The sequence below is a fragment of the Zingiber officinale genome, chromosome 8B, assembly GCF_018446385.1.
Source record: "Zingiber officinale cultivar Zhangliang chromosome 8B, Zo_v1.1, whole genome shotgun sequence".
In the NCBI taxonomy this organism is placed as follows: Eukaryota; Viridiplantae; Streptophyta; class Magnoliopsida; order Zingiberales; family Zingiberaceae; genus Zingiber; species Zingiber officinale.
The window spans coordinates 17,938,191-17,960,003 of NC_056001.1; the positions used below are offsets into that span (position 1 = coordinate 17,938,191).

Below are 21,813 nucleotides of genomic sequence, written 5' to 3' on the forward strand. Positions count from 1 at the left end.
AAATTTCAAAATTATTTTAAACTTTAAATTTCAAAATTATTTTAAAAACTTAAATTTCAAAATTATTTTAAAACTTAAATTTCAAAATTATTTTAAAAACTTAAATTTCAAAATTATTTTAAAAACTTAAATTTCAAAATTATTTTAAAAACTTAAATTTCAAAATTATTTTAAAAACTTAAATTTCAAAATTATTTTAAAAACTTAAATTTCAAAATTTTAAATTTCAAAATTATTTTAAAAACTAAATTTCAAAATTATTTAAAAAACCTAAATTTCAAAATTATTTTAAAAAACCTAAATTTCAAAATTATTTTAAAAAACTAAATTTCAAAATTATTTTAAAAACTTAAATTTCAAAATTATTTTAAAAAAAACCAAATTTCAAAATTATTTTAAAAACTTAAATTTCAAAATTATTTTAAAAAACCTAAATTTCAAAATTATTTTAAAAAACTAAATTTCAAAATTATTTTAAAAACTTAAATTTCAAAATTATTTTAAAAAAAAACCAAATTTCAAAATTATTTTAAAAACTTAAATTTCAAAATTATTTTAAAAACTTAAATTTCAAAATTATTTTAAAAACTTAAATTTCTAAATTATTTAAAAAAAAAAACGAAATTTCAAAATTATTTTAAAAACTAAACTTCGAAATGAAATTAAACTTCAAAATTATTTCAAAACTAAATTTCAAAAATCTTTCAAAATTTATCTCTAACAAGTTTACTTCAATTTAACTATCGTGAAATCCATTAAAACAATTCAACCACGTCCTATGTAGGAATTGGATCAATGGATGTTGGATAGTGGCTGCTCCAGACACATGACTGGAGATAAATGCCAACATGGACTGTTCCCTAAACCTAGAGTCAACATGTCCACCATGGACATTTCTAGACCTACCCTTTCTAGGCATGTGTCTCTCCTTCTTGGGATTAATGCCTTGGGTCTCCTTAGGTCTACCATTACTAATTTTATCATGAGTAGGTTTCCTAAGGTTATGATCCACCTTTACCATATTTCTATCATGATATCTAAATCCGAAGTTATGCATGGGTAAATAATACCAATTATTTCTAGCATGCATGGAGGAATTTAAATTTGACTTCAAATTTAAATTAGGGTTTACCTTACCCTTTACCTTTGGAGCTCCCCTTTGACATGAGCCTCCATTCTTCCTCCACTTCTTCTCCTCTTTCTTCAAATGCTTCAATTTCTTGATTCCTTTCTTCTTTGGGCATTTGGTGTGGTAATGATCTATTTCACCACAAGTGAAGCATCTAATGTGCTTCTTCTCCTTCTTCTTCTTGGCACCATCATTCATACAACCCAAATTAGTATCTAAAATAATTTGAATGGATTTAGGAAATACCTTCTTCTTACCCATTGGACACCTACTCTTGTAGTGTCCCTTCTCATTGCACCCGAAGCAAATTATATGGTCTTTTGACTTCACTTCGGTGGAGGTGCTCACTAGGTTGATTTCTTCCAAGATTTCTTCTTCATTCGTCTTGGACTGTTCTTCAACCCTTGAGGATGTAGATGATGCTTCATCTTCCTCATCCACACTTGTGGATGACCTTTCTTCATCCTTATCCTCCTCGTAAGTTAAGCTTGAATTGACTTCCGGTTGCTCCTCCTCTACTTGAGCTACTAAGCCCATCTCCTTGGGCTCTACCTCTTCATGTGTAGGCATGAATTCTTCCCATGGAACCTTCTTTATCTTGCTCCACAAATTGTGGGCGTTCTTATATTCACCTACATGACTCATCATGTCATTAGGCAAGATATCAATCAAAATAGATATTACCTTATCATTTGCCTTTGATTGTGAGATTTTCTCCTTCGTCCAATGACGCGGTCAGAGTCTCTTTCCTTTCTTGTCCTTTGGGACTTCGAACGGCTCTTTGACCACCATCATGGTGTCCCAATCCATGTCGAAGAAGACCTCCATATTCATCATCCAATAGGTGATGTCCCATAAGCCTTCGCCTTCAAACTTCGGTGGTTCAATCAAGCCGGTCATCTTCTTGTATTTGCTCTTCTCGGCAATTAGTCCAGTGAAGTGCGACCTCGGCTTTGATACCACTTGTTGGAGATCGGTGGCTGGCTTGAAGGGAGGTTGGATAGACGGCACCCCCAAATCGATAGCTTCCTACACTATTGTTAGCTTGTGCAACGGAAATACAAACAAAACAAACAAGCTAAACTAAAACTAAGACAATGAATGAAATGCAAACCAATACACGTCCGTTTAACGTGGTACGGAGATTAGGGCTCCTACTCCACGGCTGTCCGTAAGGTGGACGATTTCGATCCTTCGGTGGATTACTCTCCGGCAAACTCCAGCTAGCTCACGTAGCTCCTTGTGGGTGGAGAAACCTCGCCACAACCCTCACAAGAACTCCTTTGACGCTAGGGCACCGGTAGACTACTAATAGAGATTAACCACATCTATTTCGTCAACCTCAACCAAGCTTCCAAGGCTTGGTTATATTGGCCGTGGGTTAGAAAACCCCGCCTACCAGTCGATTGCCAAAACATGCAGTCGACTGCCCTCTGTGGAAATTCGACCGTTACATTCCAATGGCTCAATACCAGTCGACTGCTCCACACTAGCTGAGTGAACAGAAGCATTTTGTTCGCTCCCAGTCGACTGCACCAGTCGACTGATGAAATATACAGTCGACTGGTACCGAGTACATTCTCTCACAGCACTCGGACCCTCACCCTTACGACTCATTGACGATTCTTTCGCAGCCTTGACCTTTTGCTTTCAAGCCTACTTTCTCTTTGGCTCTCGTTCCTCTTTGGTTCTCATCCTTCGCGTATGCCTCGAAATCGCTTCCCTCGACCCTTGTCCTCACTACCTTGTCCATGGTCCCTCGGATGCTCCATCCTTCACCGAACCCGAAGCCGTCAACCTGAGTCACATGTATATCCTGCAGCCCTGCATAACTCAAGTACACATATCAAATACAAGGGTGAACCTAACTTAAACCCTTTTTCCAAACATCAAAACACATGGTCCCGCGGACCATTGGGATTGCTCGAACAGGTCCTTCTCTGCTGGTATAGATACGCACATGCACATTCTCATACCTTCTTTCATTTACGCTACTACTTTGCTCCTGTCATTTTCTAACTTAATCATTAAAGTAGTTGTGCCAGGGGTCTATTGGCCCACTTACTGACGATTTTTCTCCCCCTTTACAAGTCTTTGCAGGTGATTCCTGGAGTTCTTCATTGGAAGCACTACTCTCAGTCAATTTCCACGCCAGTTTACCGGTGATCCATAGCTCTCTACTTTCAGATGAGATCAAATTTAGAGTGGTTTGTGGGAACCTCTATGCTTGATCTGGAACGTGAAGATGAATGACCCCGAGAAGTTTCAACAGTTACTTTGTCACAAGAAGATTTGGATCTGCTAATCATAACCAAAGCACAAGCTTTGGCACAAAAGTAACTGGCGACAGAGCTGCCCCTCTCAAAGGCACCAGTCGAATTGTCGGAAGGGCCACAAGCTACCGATAGAAGATCCAAGTCAAGACAACAGATTGAGTTCCCTAAAGCCTTACTCTAAACACCCGAAGAGGACTCGACCAAAGACGAACAATCCCAAGCCTCCTCTGTAACAGATTCGTCTCCCTACTATCCTAGGTGGGGAAAGACCCCTGTAATAAACAATTCACTCAAGCAACCAAACGTGTCATTTAATTAGGAGATTTTGGAAGACAAGCTACCCAAGCATTTCCAACCTCTATTGGTCAGAGAATATGAAGGTGCTATTGATCCGGAAAACCATCTTCGGTGATTCGAGAATGTCGTTCTGTTGCACCAGTACATGGATAAAGTAATGTGCTAAGTATTTTTAACCACCCTATTTGGTTCGGCGCAAAGATAGTTTGATCGACTCTCTGGTGGTTCTATCACATGCTTCAAAGATTTTAAGAGGGTCTTCTTGCATCATTTTGCCAATAGTTGAAGGCATCATAAAATAAACTTGGGCCTCTTCACCTTCAAGCAAGGAATCTTTGAAGGCATACATAAAGCGCTTCAATCAGGTGGTCATGGATGCTCCCTCTTCCATCTTTGAAATACTAGTGAGTGTTGTTTCTAAGGGACTCATTGATAGAGATTTTTTCCATTCCTTGGTTACGAAGCTCTCCAAGAACTTAGATAAATCCCCAAAGGAGTCCCTGCCAGACATAAATCCGACAGCATCTCCCCTGTACCGGTGACAATATGAAGCATCACTACAAACCAAATATACATCAGCCACATGCGGCTGGAATATTTATATACACAACCACGCGGTTATAATAACAGCCCATACGGCTGGAATGAAACAATCACAACCACGCAGTTATATATAAGACAGCCCACAGGGCTGTACAAAACAAACCAACACAGCGGAAAATGAAGAAAACGGAAAGCCCAATACAACACAATCAACACACTGCTAGCCGGCTAGGCTTTATACAACAACCACAACAACACATACATCAACACACCAAATACAACAAATATCGAATGCAAATAAAGATATACCAAAACCCGAAACGATCGTCGGATGTGACGTAGGACCCGGCAGACAGGATACTCCGAGCGACACTCCAACCATCTACCTGAAAACATAAAGATATACATGCGGTGGTGAGTATAGGTAACTCAGCGGGTAATAGAAAAGATAGTGCATGGTCCATAAACAAAACATGGAGATCAAAAGTATACAGTCTCAGTAGGGAATAAGAACATGATCATACTCTCATAATCAATGCACCTAAACATATCTGACATAATAACCTGACATATAAACTGTACAAACCACAACTAACATAATGAGAGATACATACCCAATCTGGAATCGACACATGGTACAATGATCAGTAAACTCACCGGATCTGCAACAGATATACCCGTGACACCTGTGCAATATAAATACGACTGCATATACATGTAAAATAAATGACATGTATGCAGCATGACAACCAAATGCAACAACCATATCTCAATCAAGTGCAACAACGACAATCACATGCAACTAGTATCTACTAGGCATGTATGCAAATATAACCCCCAGATGCACCGTGCATCATATGCAAAAGTGCATGCATGCTCCATGGTCACCCCCGCCACCTCTCCGAACACCACGACCCCTGTATGGCCGAGAGGCTTGGGTCTGTGACGACTGTACTACCCTCCAGCCCACTATATAGTGGTCGAGGCGGACAGTCCGCTAATAGCTATCTAGCTAAATAGCATCAGGGTCCCTGACTGCTCACAACGCCGGATCTCACTAAACCTCGTGACCGGGTGGCACGACAGGACTAGCAGCAACTGCTCCAACTACCACTACCCATGAGTGGTCGAGTGTGCGGTGCTATTCCCAAACCAACTGATGACTCTCTCAACCACAAGGGAGATAATGGTCATCAGATGCAATGAATGATGAACATGATATATATATATAATCATCATCCATGCAACAATCCCAAACCTCATAAATACCTCCAACATGAGTACAATCATCATGATACCTCCACATATCCCACCAAACATATGTATACAACTACACATGTATAATCAACCAATAATCCCCAATGAACATACCAGATACACATGGACAACCCCACATATACAATCAACATGTATCCTCCAATAAAAACATATCGGACACGTGTATAAACCACAGACGTGCAATCAACACACTCCTCCAAAAGTACATAACAAATACGGATATACACACCACATGTAATTGCACGGTCAACCAGATGACTCCTATACACATACCCACCTATGTACAGTCCACATCATATACCCAATCAGCATGATAATACCAGCCACCCGACAATCCCTACAGGACATACTCTACACATGTAATCACCATAGAGTAGATATCAAGAGTTGAGACTGTATATGAATTAAATGGAACACCTCAAAGATCAAGCATAAGTCTCTAGCAGGAAGTCAACAAACAGATATGATATAAGGTAAAGCAGTCTAATCCATCGGATAACAACCATGCACTAAGTACAAGAAAATCTACATAGAGGTAAAGGAAGAAATACCCGCCTTAATTTGTCGACCGTGTCCAGAATAAATCCCACGTCGTGATGATCATCCCATATCAAAGTCCTGCATAAATCAATATTTACATATTTTATTTAGCTAAATTCACATGAATTAAAATAGCTAAATAAAATCCCTACTCAACTAGGATAACTCCACTCAAATCTGATCTCTGATAAATCCTCCAAAGAATCCTCAATCTAACTCACATAATTCATCATCAATCCAACACTAATCTAAACTCATCAAAAATCCTTCTAAATCCACAAATCAATCCAAGATTCAATCCAAATCAATATATCAAAGTTGAATTCTAATTCCTTAACCATGAATCAACTTCACACAATTCATCCATTTCAACTAATCTACACAGATTACAACAATCTATCATCAACAATCTATGTTAACCCAATACCATCATCAACAATCTATGTTAACCCAATACCATCATCAACAATCTATCATCAACAATCCATGTAGAATGCTTAATCTAATCCAATATGAAATACCTCATTGATACATCACTTACCTTGGAAGGTTGTAGCTGATCCACACTCACAGCTCCCACCATAACCCTGCCAACAGCTACCAAAGCATTCATACATCAATCCTTCCAAAAATTTGTCCAAGAAGCAAAAATACAACAATGTATCTACTGAATCCTACAACCGGAATCACACTCACCTCAATTGATCCCAAATCAAGCTGCTGTTCACCACCCGGATCAAGGAGGGATCAGAATTCAACCAAACAATACATCACTAACTCATTTCCAACAACAACTATGCACCTTACCTCTTCACCCGAGAGCTACCAAAGACCCCAGCCACAAGAATTGGAGAAGAAGAAGTTCTTCTCAAGGAAGATCCATCACTAGGTTTATCCGAAGCATCCTCCTAGACCAGAACAGAGAGAACACCATAAACGCATAAAAAATCCTTGAATTCATAGAATCTCTCGACCAAGCCTTACCTCAATCAATCCCTACAGCTGGTGTCGTGCGATCCACAACTACTGCAACGAGGAACCGAAACTAGGGCTCCGATTCTTGCTCTTGGCCAAGATCAAGTTGTGCTGAGGCGGCACCTTGGATCAAGAAGAAGGTTGTAGACCCGAAGCTAGGGCTCAGGAAGCGGTGGCCAGCACCAGCTGCTCATGGATGTCCGGCAATGGCTAATCGGAGCGGCACGGGGTCGGCATCGCGGGTTAGGGGAGGAATCGCCAGGGAGAGGGAGGAGAGGATCGAGCCGCCTAGTAGCCAAGAGAGCTTGGCATCGGAGAGGCACGCAGAGGAAAGGTCGCTGCCGGCGGTGAACTCGCGGTGGTCGGCGATCGGGCAAGGAGGAATCGCCGGAGAGGGGTTTCGGGCAGAGAGAATCGGGGAGAAGAATAAGGATCGGGGGAAAAATTAACGAAATCCGAAATTTAAACCTAGGTTTTATTAATTAAAACCTAAGTCCATTCCCAAATCAACTCCCACTTAAATGGGTATTCCAAAACAGGTATTCACTGTACCCCGAATCCATCCCATCAAAATGGATCATACGGACTCCGTTTAAATCCCGAAAAATTTCTAAAAATTCTGAAAAAATCCAATAAGATTTTTCGTCCAATAATAATTATTATTTAATTTTACGGTATCTTACATTCTCCCCCACTAATAAAAATTTGGTCCCCAAATTTACTGGTCAACTCAGGGATCCTCATCCAAGGGTAACATCCAAACAGTATCCTCATCCACTACCTCGTCATAACATCATAAACATATCTCCAAGCATGACAATCCACCCCCAAGTGAATAGTGATGACTCTGTGAGCTATGAGCTCACTCTGCTCCTGTTACTCCCACTCTGCAATCTAGCCAACTGTGAATAAATCAAACCCCTCTAAAATCCAAAATCCACTATCCACAAATCCTCCAATATCTGTACAAAACACGCAGACTATCCATCAGTCTAAGGGTGAAAATCCATACTATAGTAAAGCTCCAATCCCAAAATCTGTTGTAACCAAAGTCAAAACCAGGATGTGAAATCGCAGATCTCCATCCAAAACCATACTCAGAGATACATCATCCAGTCTGATAATCCCTCTAGAGTATAATCCTACTACTCAATCCAAAATAATCCGCCTTACTAATCGACAGCTAGGGATCCAAGTTGTCATCCAATAATGATTACCCAAACTATTATATCCTCTCCATGTCCTGGATAATCCCATAACAAAATCCATCATAATATGCTCCCAACTCCACTCTAGTATCCAAATCAATGGAGACAATCCCATAACATAATAATCCTGAAAATAATCCTGATGGTCTCCGACGTTCAGCCTCGCTGATACACTAAACATCAAGCTACAAATCCACGATGTCATTCTTCATACCGTTTCACCAATAAGAATGCTCCAAATCTCCATACATCAGGTGTCACCCGAATGTATCGCAAATCCAGATCAATGTGTTTCCTGCAGTAACTCCTCCCGGACAAGAAGTAACTCGAAAACACACACAATCTCCCATAGAGATATATGAATCTCATTCCCATCACACGATAATTCGATATACTGGCATGAGACTACTCCGCTCATACCATATCGGAACTACACCAACTCCCAGGTACGATACATCTGTGTAGAGTACAAATCCGTCTACACTAGAAAGCATAACTAAGACGGTGCAGTTATCTAAACTGATCTCACAAACATCTATCCAGGAAAATTCCATACTATTCCTAGACAATCAGTCAACAACAAAACAATGCTAGAGAAACTCTCAATCCAATCTCCAGTAATATCCAGCTAGACCAAGGAAGATGCGAGTCTCCGATATAGACTACAACTACTCCCAACTGGTAGCAGCCTCTAACTCTCATGGATCCACCGATATCCTCTACTAAACACGTGTCCCAAAAACTCGTAAAAGACAATCACAATACGTACTACTAACTTCACATACAAATGTCCCGTCGAAACCTCTCTAGAATTATGCAAAGATAGTGTACGTAATCCACCTCGGACCGAAAATAGATCATAACATCATCAATGGAGATAATGAAAACTGATCTAGACACCCTAATAATACCTAATACATCGAGTCCATAAAAACATCTAGGGCACGGTATGCCTAAATGGTAATACCAAGGACTCGTTATATCCATACAACAGACACTCTCAACCATAAGATCCCCAACAAATCTGTGATCTGATCACCAACTATAAATCACCAAATCCATAAATATCACATAAGTGCTACTCCTCACGTCTATCAACATCAAATACTAAACAATAGATCATCAAATCAAATATCCACTAATAGATCATCAGAAGATAACATATCACCACACCAGATCTCACAATATCCACCAAACTCCAATCATCCTCAACATCAATCAATCATACTACATAGTCCCCTAAACCATGATAGAGAAAAACGAAAGCATCCAACCCTCAACACCTACTGCCAACAAACTAAATGTATCCAAAAAGTCGGTCAAATCTCATCATCTCATCTTTTTAGATACTCATATATCCATAGTAAAAGAAGATCAATCCAAAGTCAAAGGGTCACACAACCTTTTAACTAAGAGTATACCCATCTAGAAAGTATCTCCACAACTCTCATAATTATCTCATAAATGTCCCTCGATAAAAGGTCCAACCCTCTAATCTGAGATATAGACTACCAGATCTGGTAAAATGATCACGTGGTCAAGGTCTTGAGCCACCTGATAGAGACAATGTTAGCTGAATCGTCTAACCATTATCTTGTACCCCATCATACTGTGATTGCTCCATCTGAGGTTCAGTAACCTCTAGTATCAAGCAATGAACACAAAAATAGAGGAGCACTATAACTAACTAGCTGATCAAAATATCCATCAATCAACGCTCTACCCTTCGGAGATCATCATATGAAATTATACCTAGTTACGATCAGACCTCCTAGGTAGTACTCAACTAATACCACTTCCTCCGCACCATTATGGGGTATATATCACTAAGTACATCATGGATATCTAATCATATCCAATAGTTCCATGAGTCAGGATCTCCCATGGAACAACGATAGGCGAGTCTACTAGTCATCGCCTTACAAATCACCATGCTACCGAAAGAGGTAAAGAACTACTCTCTCCAAAACATCTCAAGGAAATCACTAAGTGACGACCTGATCTCCAAAAAACATTCTCTGCTTCTTCCCTCACGTGGTACCGGGTCACGTAAAGGTTAAGCAGCTAACTTCGACTCTCCTACGCCAGTACAAATCATATATCCAAATGTCCTCTCCAACTCATACACCCTAGTAATGGATCCATGTCATAAGTGTTAAGCATGTAGCCTTACACCTTTCCCACTTCAACAGAGGTATCCTATCCGCATGTACCTTCTAAGTCAACCTATCAGGTACAAACAGTCCATGGTCAAAGTCTCCATGGAATAGGATACATCAATCCTCTATAGACTGACTAAGCCTATAATAGTATATGGCCAACTCAGTCCTCCCTATGACGGTACAAGTCACGTACTCGAGTGAGTCTCCCAAATATCTACCCAACACAAGTAACCCCAAAGATCAGAACCTCTAAAAATAGAGTATGATGATACCCTAATGATCAAACTACTAACTAAATCGGTCGTCAACTAACTGATCTAATAAGGGTAAATCAATCCTCGTCAAAATCAACTAAGGTAACATCAATCCACCACTACCCAAGTCAACAAGGGTAATCTACAAACCTAACCAACATGAGTAAATCAATACTCTACTAATCAAAATAACAAGGGTACGGAACCAACTAAGATAGATCAATCCACAATGGCACAAGTCAATCAGGTAAATCAATCCTAAACTGATCTAACCAGCTGGAGTAATACAATCTGAGTCAACATATGTATACAGATATCATCCACCACCCTACTAATAGTAACAAGACTGGTATGTAACTCTAACTCTTAACCAACTAGTAGTGGCGGTAACTAACACAAATGGTAGTATGATATAACAAATCCCTTGAGACTGTAATCTTTGATCTCCATTAGGTCACTCTGGTATCAGTGATTGACCCAACACATGCAATGCATGCTACAAACAACTGAATAGGTACTAACAAAGATTTACTAACACATGTCATAACTAACTATCCTGAACAACAGCATGTACACCAACAGAAATGTATGATAACCATATGCACACATACCTCCTATAGCCTGGAGATGTCCTGCTACTGCCTGGTCCCAAAGCCCGAAAGTCACATCAAGAAAATCGAATCACGAAATCCAAAAACACGAATAACAGGCATCGTACCTGCTCTGATACCACTAAATTGGTATCAGATAAATCTCAAAAATCCAAAACAAAAACAAAACAGGCATCGTACCCGCGCTGATACCACTAAATTGGTATCAGATAAATTTCGAAAATCTAAAACAAAACAAAACAGACATCGTACCCGCTCTGATACCACTAAATTGTCACGCCCCCAAAGGAGTCCCTGCCAGACATAAATCCGACAGCATCTCCCCTGTACCGGTGACAATATGAAGCATCACTACAAACCAAATATACATCAGCCACATGCGGCTGGAATATTTATATACACAACCACGCGGTTATAATAACAGCCCATACGGCTGGAATGAAACAATCACAACCACGCAGTTATATATAAGACAGCCCACAGGGCTGTACAAAACAAACCAACACAGCGGAAAATGAAGAAAACGGAAAGCCCAATACAACACAATCAACACACTGCTAGCCGGCTAGGCTTTATACAACAACCACAACAACACATACATCAACACACCAAATACAACAAATATCGAATGCAAATAAAGATATACCAAAACCCGAAACGATCGTCGGATGTGACGTAGGACCCGGCAGACAGGATACTCCGAGCGACACTCCAACCATCTACCTGAAAACATAAAGATATACATGCGGTGGTGAGTATAGGTAACTCAGCGGGTAATAGAAAAGATAGTGCATGGTCCATAAACAAAACATGGAGATCAAAAGTATACAGTCTCAGTAGGGAATAAGAACATGATCATACTCTCATAATCAATGCACCTAAACATATCTGACATAATAACCTGACATATAAACTGTACAAACCACAACTAACATAATGAGAGATACATACCCAATCTGGAATCGACACATGGTACAATGATCAGTAAACTCACCGGATCTGCAATAGATATACTCCTGACACCTGTGCAATATAGATACGACTGCATATACATGTAAAATAAATGACATGTATGCAGCATGACAACCAAATGCAACAACCATATCTCAATCAAGTGCAACAACGACAATCACATGCAACTAGTATCTACTAGGCATGTATGCAAATATAACCCCCAGATGCACCGTGCATCATATGCAAAAGTGCATGCATGCTCCATGGTCACCCCCGCCACCTCTCCGAACACCACGACCCCTGTATGGCCGAGAGGCTTGGGTCTGTGACGACTGTACTACCCTCCAGCCCACTATATAGTGGTCGAGGCGGACAGTCCGCTAATAGCTATATAGCTAAATAGCATCAGGGTCCCTGACTGCTCACAACGCCGGATCTCACTAAACCTCGTGACCGGGTGGCACGACAGGACTAGCAGCAACTGCTCCAACTACCACTACCCATGAGTGGTCGAGTGTGCGGTGCTATTCCCAAACCAACTGATGACTCTCTCAACCACAAGGGAGATAATGGTCATCAGATGCAATGAATGATGAACATGATATATATATATAATCATCATCCATGCAACAACCCCAAACCTCATAAATACCTCCAACATGAGTACAATCATCATGATACCTCCACATATCCCACCAAACATATGTATACAACTACACATGTATAATCAACCAATAATCCCCAATGAACATATCAGACATACATGGACAACCCCACATATACAATCAACATGTATCCTCCAATAAAACACATCGGACACGTGTATAAACCACAGACGTGCAATCAACACACTCCTCCAAAAGTACATAACAAATACGGATATACACACCACATGTAAATGCACGGTCAACCAGATGACTCCTCTACACATACCCACCTATATACAGTCCACATCATATACCCAATCAGCATGATAATACCAGCCACCCGACAATCCCTACAGGACATACTCTACACATGTAATCACCATAGAGTAGATATCAAGAGTTGAGACTGTATATGAATTAAATGGAACACCTCAAAGATCAAGCATAAGTCTCTAGCAGGAAGTCAACAAACAGATATGATATAAGGTAAAGCAGTCTAATCCATCGGATAACAACCATGCACTAAGTACAAGAAAATCTACATAGAGGTAAAGGAAGAAATACCCGCCTTAATTTGTCGACCGTGTCCAGAATAAATCCCACGTCGTGATGATCATCCCATATCAAAGTCCTGCATAAATCAATATTTACATATTTTATTTAGCTAAATTCACATGAATTAAAATAGCTAAATAAAATCCCTACTCAACTAGGATAACTCCACTCAAATATGATCTCTGATAAATCCTCCAAAGAATCCTCAATCTAACTCACATAATTCATCATCAATCCAACACTAATCTAAACTCATCAAAAATCCTTCTAAATCCACAAATCAATCCAAGATTCAATCCAAATCAATATATCAAAGTTGAATTCTAATTCCTTAACCATGAATCAACTTCACACAATTCATCCATTTCAACTAATCTACACAGATTACAACAATCTATCATCAACAATCTATGTTAACCCAATACCATCATCAACAATCTATGTTAACCCAATACCATCATCAACAATCTATCATCAACAATCCATGTAGAATGCTTAATCTAATCCAATATGAAATACCTCATTGATACATCACTTACCTTGGAAGGTTGTAGCTGATCCACACTCACAGCTCCCACCATAACCCTGCCAACAGCTACCAAAGCATTCATACATCAATCCTTCCAAAAATTTGTCCAAGAAGCAAAAATACAACAATGTATCTACTGAATCCTACAACCGGAATCACACTCACCTCAATTGATCCCAAATCAAGCTGCTGTTCACCACCCGGATCAAGGAGGGATCAGAATTCAACCAAACAATACATCACTAACTCATTTCCAACAACAACTATGCACCTTACCTCTTCACCCGAGAGCTACCAAAGACCCCAGCCACAAGAATTGGAGAAGAAGAAGTTCTTCTCAAGGAAGATCCATCACTAGGTTTATCCGAAGCATCCTCCTAGACCAGAACAGAGAGAGCACCATAAACGCATAAAAAATCCTTGAATTCATAGAATCTCTCGACCAAGCCTTACCTCAATCAATCCCTACAGCTGGTGTCGTGCGATCCACAACTACTGCAACGAGGAACCGAAACTAGGGCTCCGATTCTTGCTCTTGGCCAAGATCAAGTTGTGCTGAGGCGGCACCTTGGATCAAGAAGAAGGTTGTAGACCCGAAGCTAGGGCTCAGGAAGCGGTGGCCAGCACCAGCTGCTCATGGATGTCCGGCAATGGCTAATCGGAGCGGCACGGGGTCGGCATCGCGGGTTAGGGGAGGAATCGCCAGGGAGAGGGAGGAGAGGATCGAGCCGCCTAGTAGCCAAGAGAGCTTGGCATCGGAGAGGCACGCAGAGGAAAGGTCGCTGCCGGCGGTGAACTCGCGGTGGTCGGCGATCGGGCAAGGAGGAATCGCCGGAGAGGGGTTTCGGGCAGAGAGAATCGGGGAGAAGAATAAGGATCGGGGGAAAAATTAACGAAATCCGAAATTTAAACCTAGGTTTTATTAATTAAAACCTAAGTCCATTCCCAAATCAACTCCCACTTAAATGGGTATTCCAAAACAGGTATTCACTGTACCCCGAATCCATCCCATCAAAATGGATCATACGGACTCCGTTTAAATCCCGAAAAATTTCTAAAAATTCTGAAAAAATCCAATAAGATTTTTCGTCCAATAATAATTATTATTTAATTTTACGGTATCTTACAGTCTTCTTGCATCATTTTGCCAATAGTTGAAGGCATCATAAAATAAACTTGGGCCTCTTCACCTTCAAGCAAGGAATCTTTGAAGGCATACATAAAGCGCTTCAATCAGGTGGTCATGGATGCTCCCTCTTCCATCTTTGAAATACTAGTGAGTGTTGTTTCTAAGGGACTCATTGATAGAGATTTTTTCCATTCCTTGGTTACGAAGCTCTCCAAGAACTTAGATAATCTATTGGGGTGAACTGTCAAATACATCAATGTGGAAGAAGCTCAAACCACTTGGAAGAAGGAGAATCATTCTCCAACCCTCCTTCCAATTCGAGAAGAAGGCTCCTCAACACGTGGAAATGGCGCGAAAATCTTTTGCTAGGCCCCACCATTGGATACCCACCTTCTATATCTACCATCGAACCAAGACGCACAATACCCAAGATGCAATAGTATGCCCGAGATAGTCACCGAGTGGTTGAGCAAGGATGGTTGTCTCCCCTCTTGCTCCACAGCTGATCAAACCTCTAGCGCCGAGTCCCGACATGGCCAGTCAGCCATCCAATATGCAACCGCTACCTTGTAACCTTTCTGCCCCTCATGATGGTATGCAACTTACTCAGACTAGACAGGAAGAAAACCATAGTAATGTTACGATAAGGAGGGAGGGTATGATTTCGGAAGGATCCACTAATGGAGATTCTAACCGAGCGTGAATAATCCATGGTCCAGACTTGAAATCCATACGATTAGTTCCAACTGAAGCAAGTAAACAACCCCTAAATTGGCTTTGGATCCCAAGATCTTGAAAGATAGAGCTCTCCCATAATGATGTCTTAATCATTAAAATAATTATTGTCAACTTCGAGGTGGCTAGAGTTTTTGTGAATATCAGAAGTTTCGTTAACGTCCTCTTCAAAACAACCTTTGATAAAATGCAAATAGATTAAGGTGAGCTTCATCTTATGACTACTGCGTTGTATGGATTTACAAGCAACGAAATGCAACCGCTCTTTTAGGTTAGACTAATCATCTCCTTGGGAGTCAATCCCTTGATGTGGACTCGAAGGAGTACCTTTATTGTAGTGGATGCTCTGTCTGCTTATAACGTCATCTTAGGGAGACCTGCTATACATGAAGTCTGAACGACGATCTCCACCTTTTACCAAAAGATAAAATTTTCTATAGAAGGTCAAGTAGGTGAGGTAAAGGGAGACCAGCTGATGACAAGAAAGTGTTACATGGATGTGGTTAAAATGGAGGCACACAAAGCGTAAAAAACCCAAGTAACAGGGTGCATGTCATACAATAAAAAGGCCTAGGCCAGTCGACTGACGGACAAGAAGAGATGCAAATCCATCCTGATCGAACGGAATGAGGCACATGAATTATAGTCGATCTACCCCTAAAAATAAAGGAAGAATTGGTGGTATGCCTATCCCATAATAAGGATGTTTTTTCTTGATCACCACATGAAATTATGGGTGTTGCTCCTGCCTTGATGGAACACAAGCTCCATATTCCTCCAGATGCTTGGTCGGCCAAGTAGAGAAAAAGGGACTCTGGGTCAAATTAGAACAAGATCATTTGAATGGAAATCAACACGTTGTTGAAGGTGGGGTACATTCAAGAAGTGCAGTTTTCACCCTAGCTCGCCAACGTAGTGCTAGTGGTCAAGCCTGATAATAAATGGAGGGTTTATATTGACTTTCGAGATCTTAATAAGATTTGCCCCCAAAGATTGTTATCGACTCCCGTGTATTGATTAGATGGTTGATTCCACTACTGGGAGTGAGTTGATCTATATACTGGATGCTTGCCAAGGATACCACCAAATCCCACTTGCTCGGGAGGACTAAGAAAAGGTTAGCTTCATTACCTCCGATGATACTTTCTTCTACAATGTTATGTCGTTATAACTAAAAAAATGCATGAGTAAGCTATAAAAGTCTTATGGACAAAAAATTTCTGACAATAGATCGAAAGAAATATTAAAGTATATGTGCATAATATCCTCATCAAGTCTGCCCGAGTGGTAGACTTAATTTCTGATATAGAAGAAACTTGTAGCACTCTGTGGAAATATGGGCTCAAGCTAAATCCGAGCAAGTGCTTATTCGGAGATAGATAAGGCAATTCCTCGAGTATATTATCACTGAGAGAGGGATCGAAGATAACCTAAATAAAGTTCAAGAACTCATAAGTATGAACGCTCCACAAAATCTCAAAGCGGCCGAGAGGTTAGTAGGCCGGATCACTGTGCTCTCTAGGTTTATCTCCTGGTCAGCTAAATGCTCCCTTTCTTAAAAATGCTTTGCCGAGTTATCAAATTTCGTGGGGGCGAAGACTGTGACAAGGCCTTTGCAAAGCTCAATGAATACTTAGAGACCTTACCATCCCTTTCTAAGCCAAAAATCGGAGAGAAACTATGACTCTACTTGTTTGCTATAGAAGAAACTGTGAGATCAGTGCTTGTTAAGGAAGCAATATACAATGACCTATGTACTTTATGAGTGATCTATTAAAGGGTGCAGAATGTCAGTACACTACTCTTGAGAGACTAGCATTTGGATTAATTTTGATCGCTCGTCGCTTGTGACCATGTTTTCTCTCCCACCCTATCACTGCCCTCACTAACAGCACCTTGGATAGACTGTTGATAAATTCAGAAGCCTCAGGGAGATTGATCAAATGGATCATAAAATTGAGCAAATATAATATATATTATCATCCCCAAATGGCTATGAAGGATCAAACCTTGACTGATGTCTTGACTGAAGTTCACAATCTAGGTCCGGAGGGTAATTGGAGAATATATGTAGATAGATCCTCTACTCAGTAGGGCAGCGGAGTGGGGTCTTATTAATATCTTTCCAAAGATGTGATGTAGTTGTCTATTCAGCTAAATTTTAAACTATCCAATAATGAAGCTGAGTATGAAACTCTACTAGCCAGGCTCCAAGAAGCAAAACACGTGGGAGTAACCCGAGTGGTTATTCACTTGGACTCACAGTTGGAGGCCTAGCAGTTGGCTGGGAATTTTAAAGTTAGCAGTGAGAGACTTAAAATGTACATAGAAGCATATGAGAAACTGAAAGCTGATTTTCTAGAGGTTACCTTATACAAGATAGCTCGAGTAGATAATCAGAATGAAGATGAATTAACAAAAATGGTCAGTTCATTATCCACATGGGTCTTGGACAAATCCATAGCGCAGACCCTGCTGATAGCCAAAATTAATGTACGAGTAAACATAGAGGAGTCGGTTGATTGGCGAGCTCCTCTGATTTCATATCTTTAGCAAGTAATCTTGTCGATCGGAACTGAGCAAGCTTGGGACATTAAAAGAAGGGCCAACCATTTCACCCTGATAGGAGATCATCTATCTAAGAAAGTTTTTTCTCGCCCATTGCTCAAGTGCATCGGACCTGATGGGGTCAACTATATCTATAAGAGGTTCATTAAGATTGTTGCGACATCCATACGGGAGGTAGAACGCTGGCTAAGAAGATATTGTTGGTTGGATACTTATAGCCCACTCTAGAAGTTGATGCCACTCGGTTGGTGACCATATGTGTTTCTTGTCAGAAGAATCAAACATTCCCCATCGACCGACCGAGCCCTTGAAGATATTCTTGGTTTCTTACCTTTTTGATCAATGGGAAATGAATATTATAGGCCTCTTCTCGATCGCCCCTGCTCAAAAGAAGTTTATACTCGTAGTAGTAAATTATTTTTCTAAATGGGTAGAGGTGGAAGCTTTGGCTAGAATCACAGAGCAAGCGGTTATCAAGTTCCTATGGGTCAACATCCTATGTCACTTTAGAATCCCCTACAAAATTGTCTCAGATAATAGGAAACAATTCCAAGAATGCAAAATTCAAGAATGGTATGAAGTGTTGGAACCCCAAGGTTGTTTTGATGTGATCAACAAGTTAAATTAGGTCCTGTGGTATTTTAACCTTGCGTCTAAGTGTGCAGGAGCTTAGGAGCACAGGAAGTCGAGCGGAAGACGCAGCTAGTGAGAAGGATTGCACGGGAAAGAGCTGACAAGCTCGATGCGTCTGAGGGACGAGGCACTGCGGAAGAGTACACCGGCGGACGAGAAGGAAGCGTGCGATGTTTCCAAGGGACAAGAAGCCGGAGTGGAAGATTGCTCGGGGAGCAAGAGACGCAGCTAGCGAGAAGGTCGGCATGGGAGAGAGCCGACGGGCTCAATGCATCTGAGGAACGAAGAGTTGTGGATGAGTACGCTAGCGGACGAGAAGGAAGCACGCGATGATTCTGAGGGATAAGAAGTCGGAGCGGAAGCACATTTGAGAAGGCCGGAAGTTAGGTTCGGGTGTGCCCTATTATGGATGGCCGAGATCACCCAAGCAAACATAACTGGAGTGGAAGACTCGGACTGAGGTGAGCTAAATCGGAGCAAAGGGCCCGAATCGTAAAAGTCAACATTGTTGACTTTCTTGGTCTGGGCGTCCGGAACCCTTCCGGGCACCCAAACCTGGATTTTATCCAGATCGTGGTTAAACGTAATCTATACGAAAGGGATAAAGTTTTATCCCCTTGTAGGCGCCTGGAACGCTTCCAGGTGCCCCGACCAAGGCTATAAATATAGCCTTGGTCCAAGAAGCTAGACACAACTCAAGAAATTAGCAAACCAACACTTGTGCGCTTCCATTTTTAGTATACCTTCTATTTTTTTTACGTCATTACTGTAAGAGGCTTCTCCGCCTGAAGGAGATACTAGCATGGTTCATTCCTTGGATTAACAACCTCCCCGGTTGTAACCAAATCAAAAGTCTGGTGCCTTAACCTTTTTAGTTATTTCTTTAATTCATGCGAGTGTTACTTTAAAAGTCCGAGAAGGGTAGTTTGTTTTTATTTTTATAGGGCTATTCAACCCCCCTTCAAGCCGGCCAACGCATTCCAACATGAAGGTTTTGGTATTATCCAAGTATTCACACCTCCGTGGTGTACTCTCAAAATAATGGTTAAGCAGAAGTCATAAATCGAGAGATTATCCAAGACCAAATTTGATCATGTGGGTGGTAGTTGAGTCGAAGAACTAACAAGTATTTTATGGACATACCGAACCACCCTGCCGGAGAGCACGAGGATGATACCTTTTCTCTTAGTTTACGGAGGTGAAGCAGTAGTTCCTATGGAGATCGGTGAAGAATCCAGTCGCAGGTTGCTATACGATCAATGAAATGTTGATCAACATCTCCTTAAGCTGGACTTTATTAGTGAAACTTGAAAAAGGATAGTCCCTCGGCTAACCTTCTATCGACAAAGGATGAGACAAAATTATGATCGACGCATTATCCCTCAGTTCTTTCAAGAAGGTAATTTTGTATGGAAGATTGTCAAGTCGGTCGGCGATGTCAGCAAGTTGAAACCCCAATGGAGCGGGCCTTACAAAGTTGTTCAAAAACTCACTTCTAGGACATACTACCTTCAAGACTCTAATGACAGGGGTTGGATCGACCATGGAGCACCAACTACCTACAATCCTACAGAACTTGAGGGTATCCCAACATTATTAAGGCAAAATTAGATCATAGCATTAACTTTATGTTAGAATTTGAGGGATGTCCTAAGCCTTATGATTTCTTTTCTATTTATTTGATAAGTATAGACTCACTATTTGAGCACATACTATATGTTTGATTATCTTAAACTCATTTACTGAATGTCCGTAATATAATTCATAGTATGAGAGAATTTGTGATTGGATCGCAACTACTGATTATCTCTACATATGCAATTATGAATATATTAAAATTTTCCTAGTCGTCAAATTGATGCATTCAAAAATCATCAATTCTATAACACTAACACGGGTTATACTCCTTGGTCAGCCAAGCAGTTATTTTCTCACTGGCTGGAGACATTGGGATGTCGAGAGTTAAACGTGGATGTTGGTTATGGTAACTAGTTCATTGGAGTGACTCGCTGTAAGACTTCATATGGTTATCTACATATATATAGATATATCTGTGAAGTTCTTACTGCAACATGAGTACAAGTTTCCTTCGACTTGAGGTATACAAGTCATCTTCATCATGGAGACTTATACTTTGACATCTTAAGCAAGTATCTCATTGAGGTGTGGACCTGGTATGGTTGGGTATAAGTTGAAGTGCCCGAAGGTGTTTGGATAGCCCACAGAGGATTCACCACTCCTTGCGAGGAGACGTATACCCTATGATCACTCGTTAGGATTATTACTCAAAGATTTTGGTCAAAGCATCACATATTAAGAGTGCAAGACTCTTGTACACATGTACGAGTAATTTGAATTCGCAGAATGAGGAAGTATTATTTGAGCTAAGTGTGACGTAGTCAGCCTAGTAGGGACAAGACACATAGACCATGTCTTGAACTAAGTGAGTATAAGATAAGTGAAAGAAACGAGACACGACTCACTATAGCTGCTGAAGGGTTTAGAATTATTCTAAGAACAACTATGATTTTCTGACTAATTGAGGATCACACACATTCATGATCATTCTATAATTAAGTAGTTAATTATGGATGACTAAGATAAACCGGGAACCTATTGGGTCACACACACTAATGAGTCTCTAAAAGACGTAAAATAAGTTAAAGAATAGGATTCTTAGATCAAGAGATAAATATTTGGCTGGACCATACATAAGACAAATATAGAAATATTTGTCGCAATGGAAGCACAGATAGGCCACATCTCTTATGAAAGAGTTGGATCGTATAT

The 21,813-nt window shown here is 40.6% G+C and overlaps 2 long non-coding RNA genes across 4 annotated transcripts; both read right to left on the bottom strand.

The window, feature by feature from the left end:
* Nucleotides 1–6,078: 6,078 nt before the first annotated feature.
* Nucleotides 6,079–7,500, bottom strand: LOC122016098. Of its 2 annotated transcripts, none has more exons than XR_006121045.1 (5): nt 7,048–7,500; nt 6,871–6,971; nt 6,760–6,783; nt 6,605–6,660; nt 6,079–6,141 (listed from the first exon to the last, which is right to left on the bottom strand). It is a non-coding gene; the product is annotated as an uncharacterized LOC122016098 (long non-coding RNA). The 2 variants fall into 2 exon arrangements; XR_006121044.1 differs by having other exon boundaries at nt 6,605–6,650; nt 7,048–7,499.
* Nucleotides 7,501–13,442: 5,942 nt separating this feature from the next.
* LOC122016124 lies at nt 13,443–14,864 on the bottom strand. 2 transcript variants are annotated; one of them, XR_006121058.1, is made up of 5 exons: nt 14,412–14,864; nt 14,235–14,335; nt 14,124–14,147; nt 13,969–14,024; nt 13,443–13,505 (listed from the first exon to the last, which is right to left on the bottom strand). It is a non-coding gene; the product is annotated as an uncharacterized LOC122016124 (long non-coding RNA). The 2 variants fall into 2 exon arrangements; XR_006121057.1 differs by having other exon boundaries at nt 13,969–14,014; nt 14,412–14,863.
* Nucleotides 14,865–21,813: the final 6,949 nt, after the last annotated feature.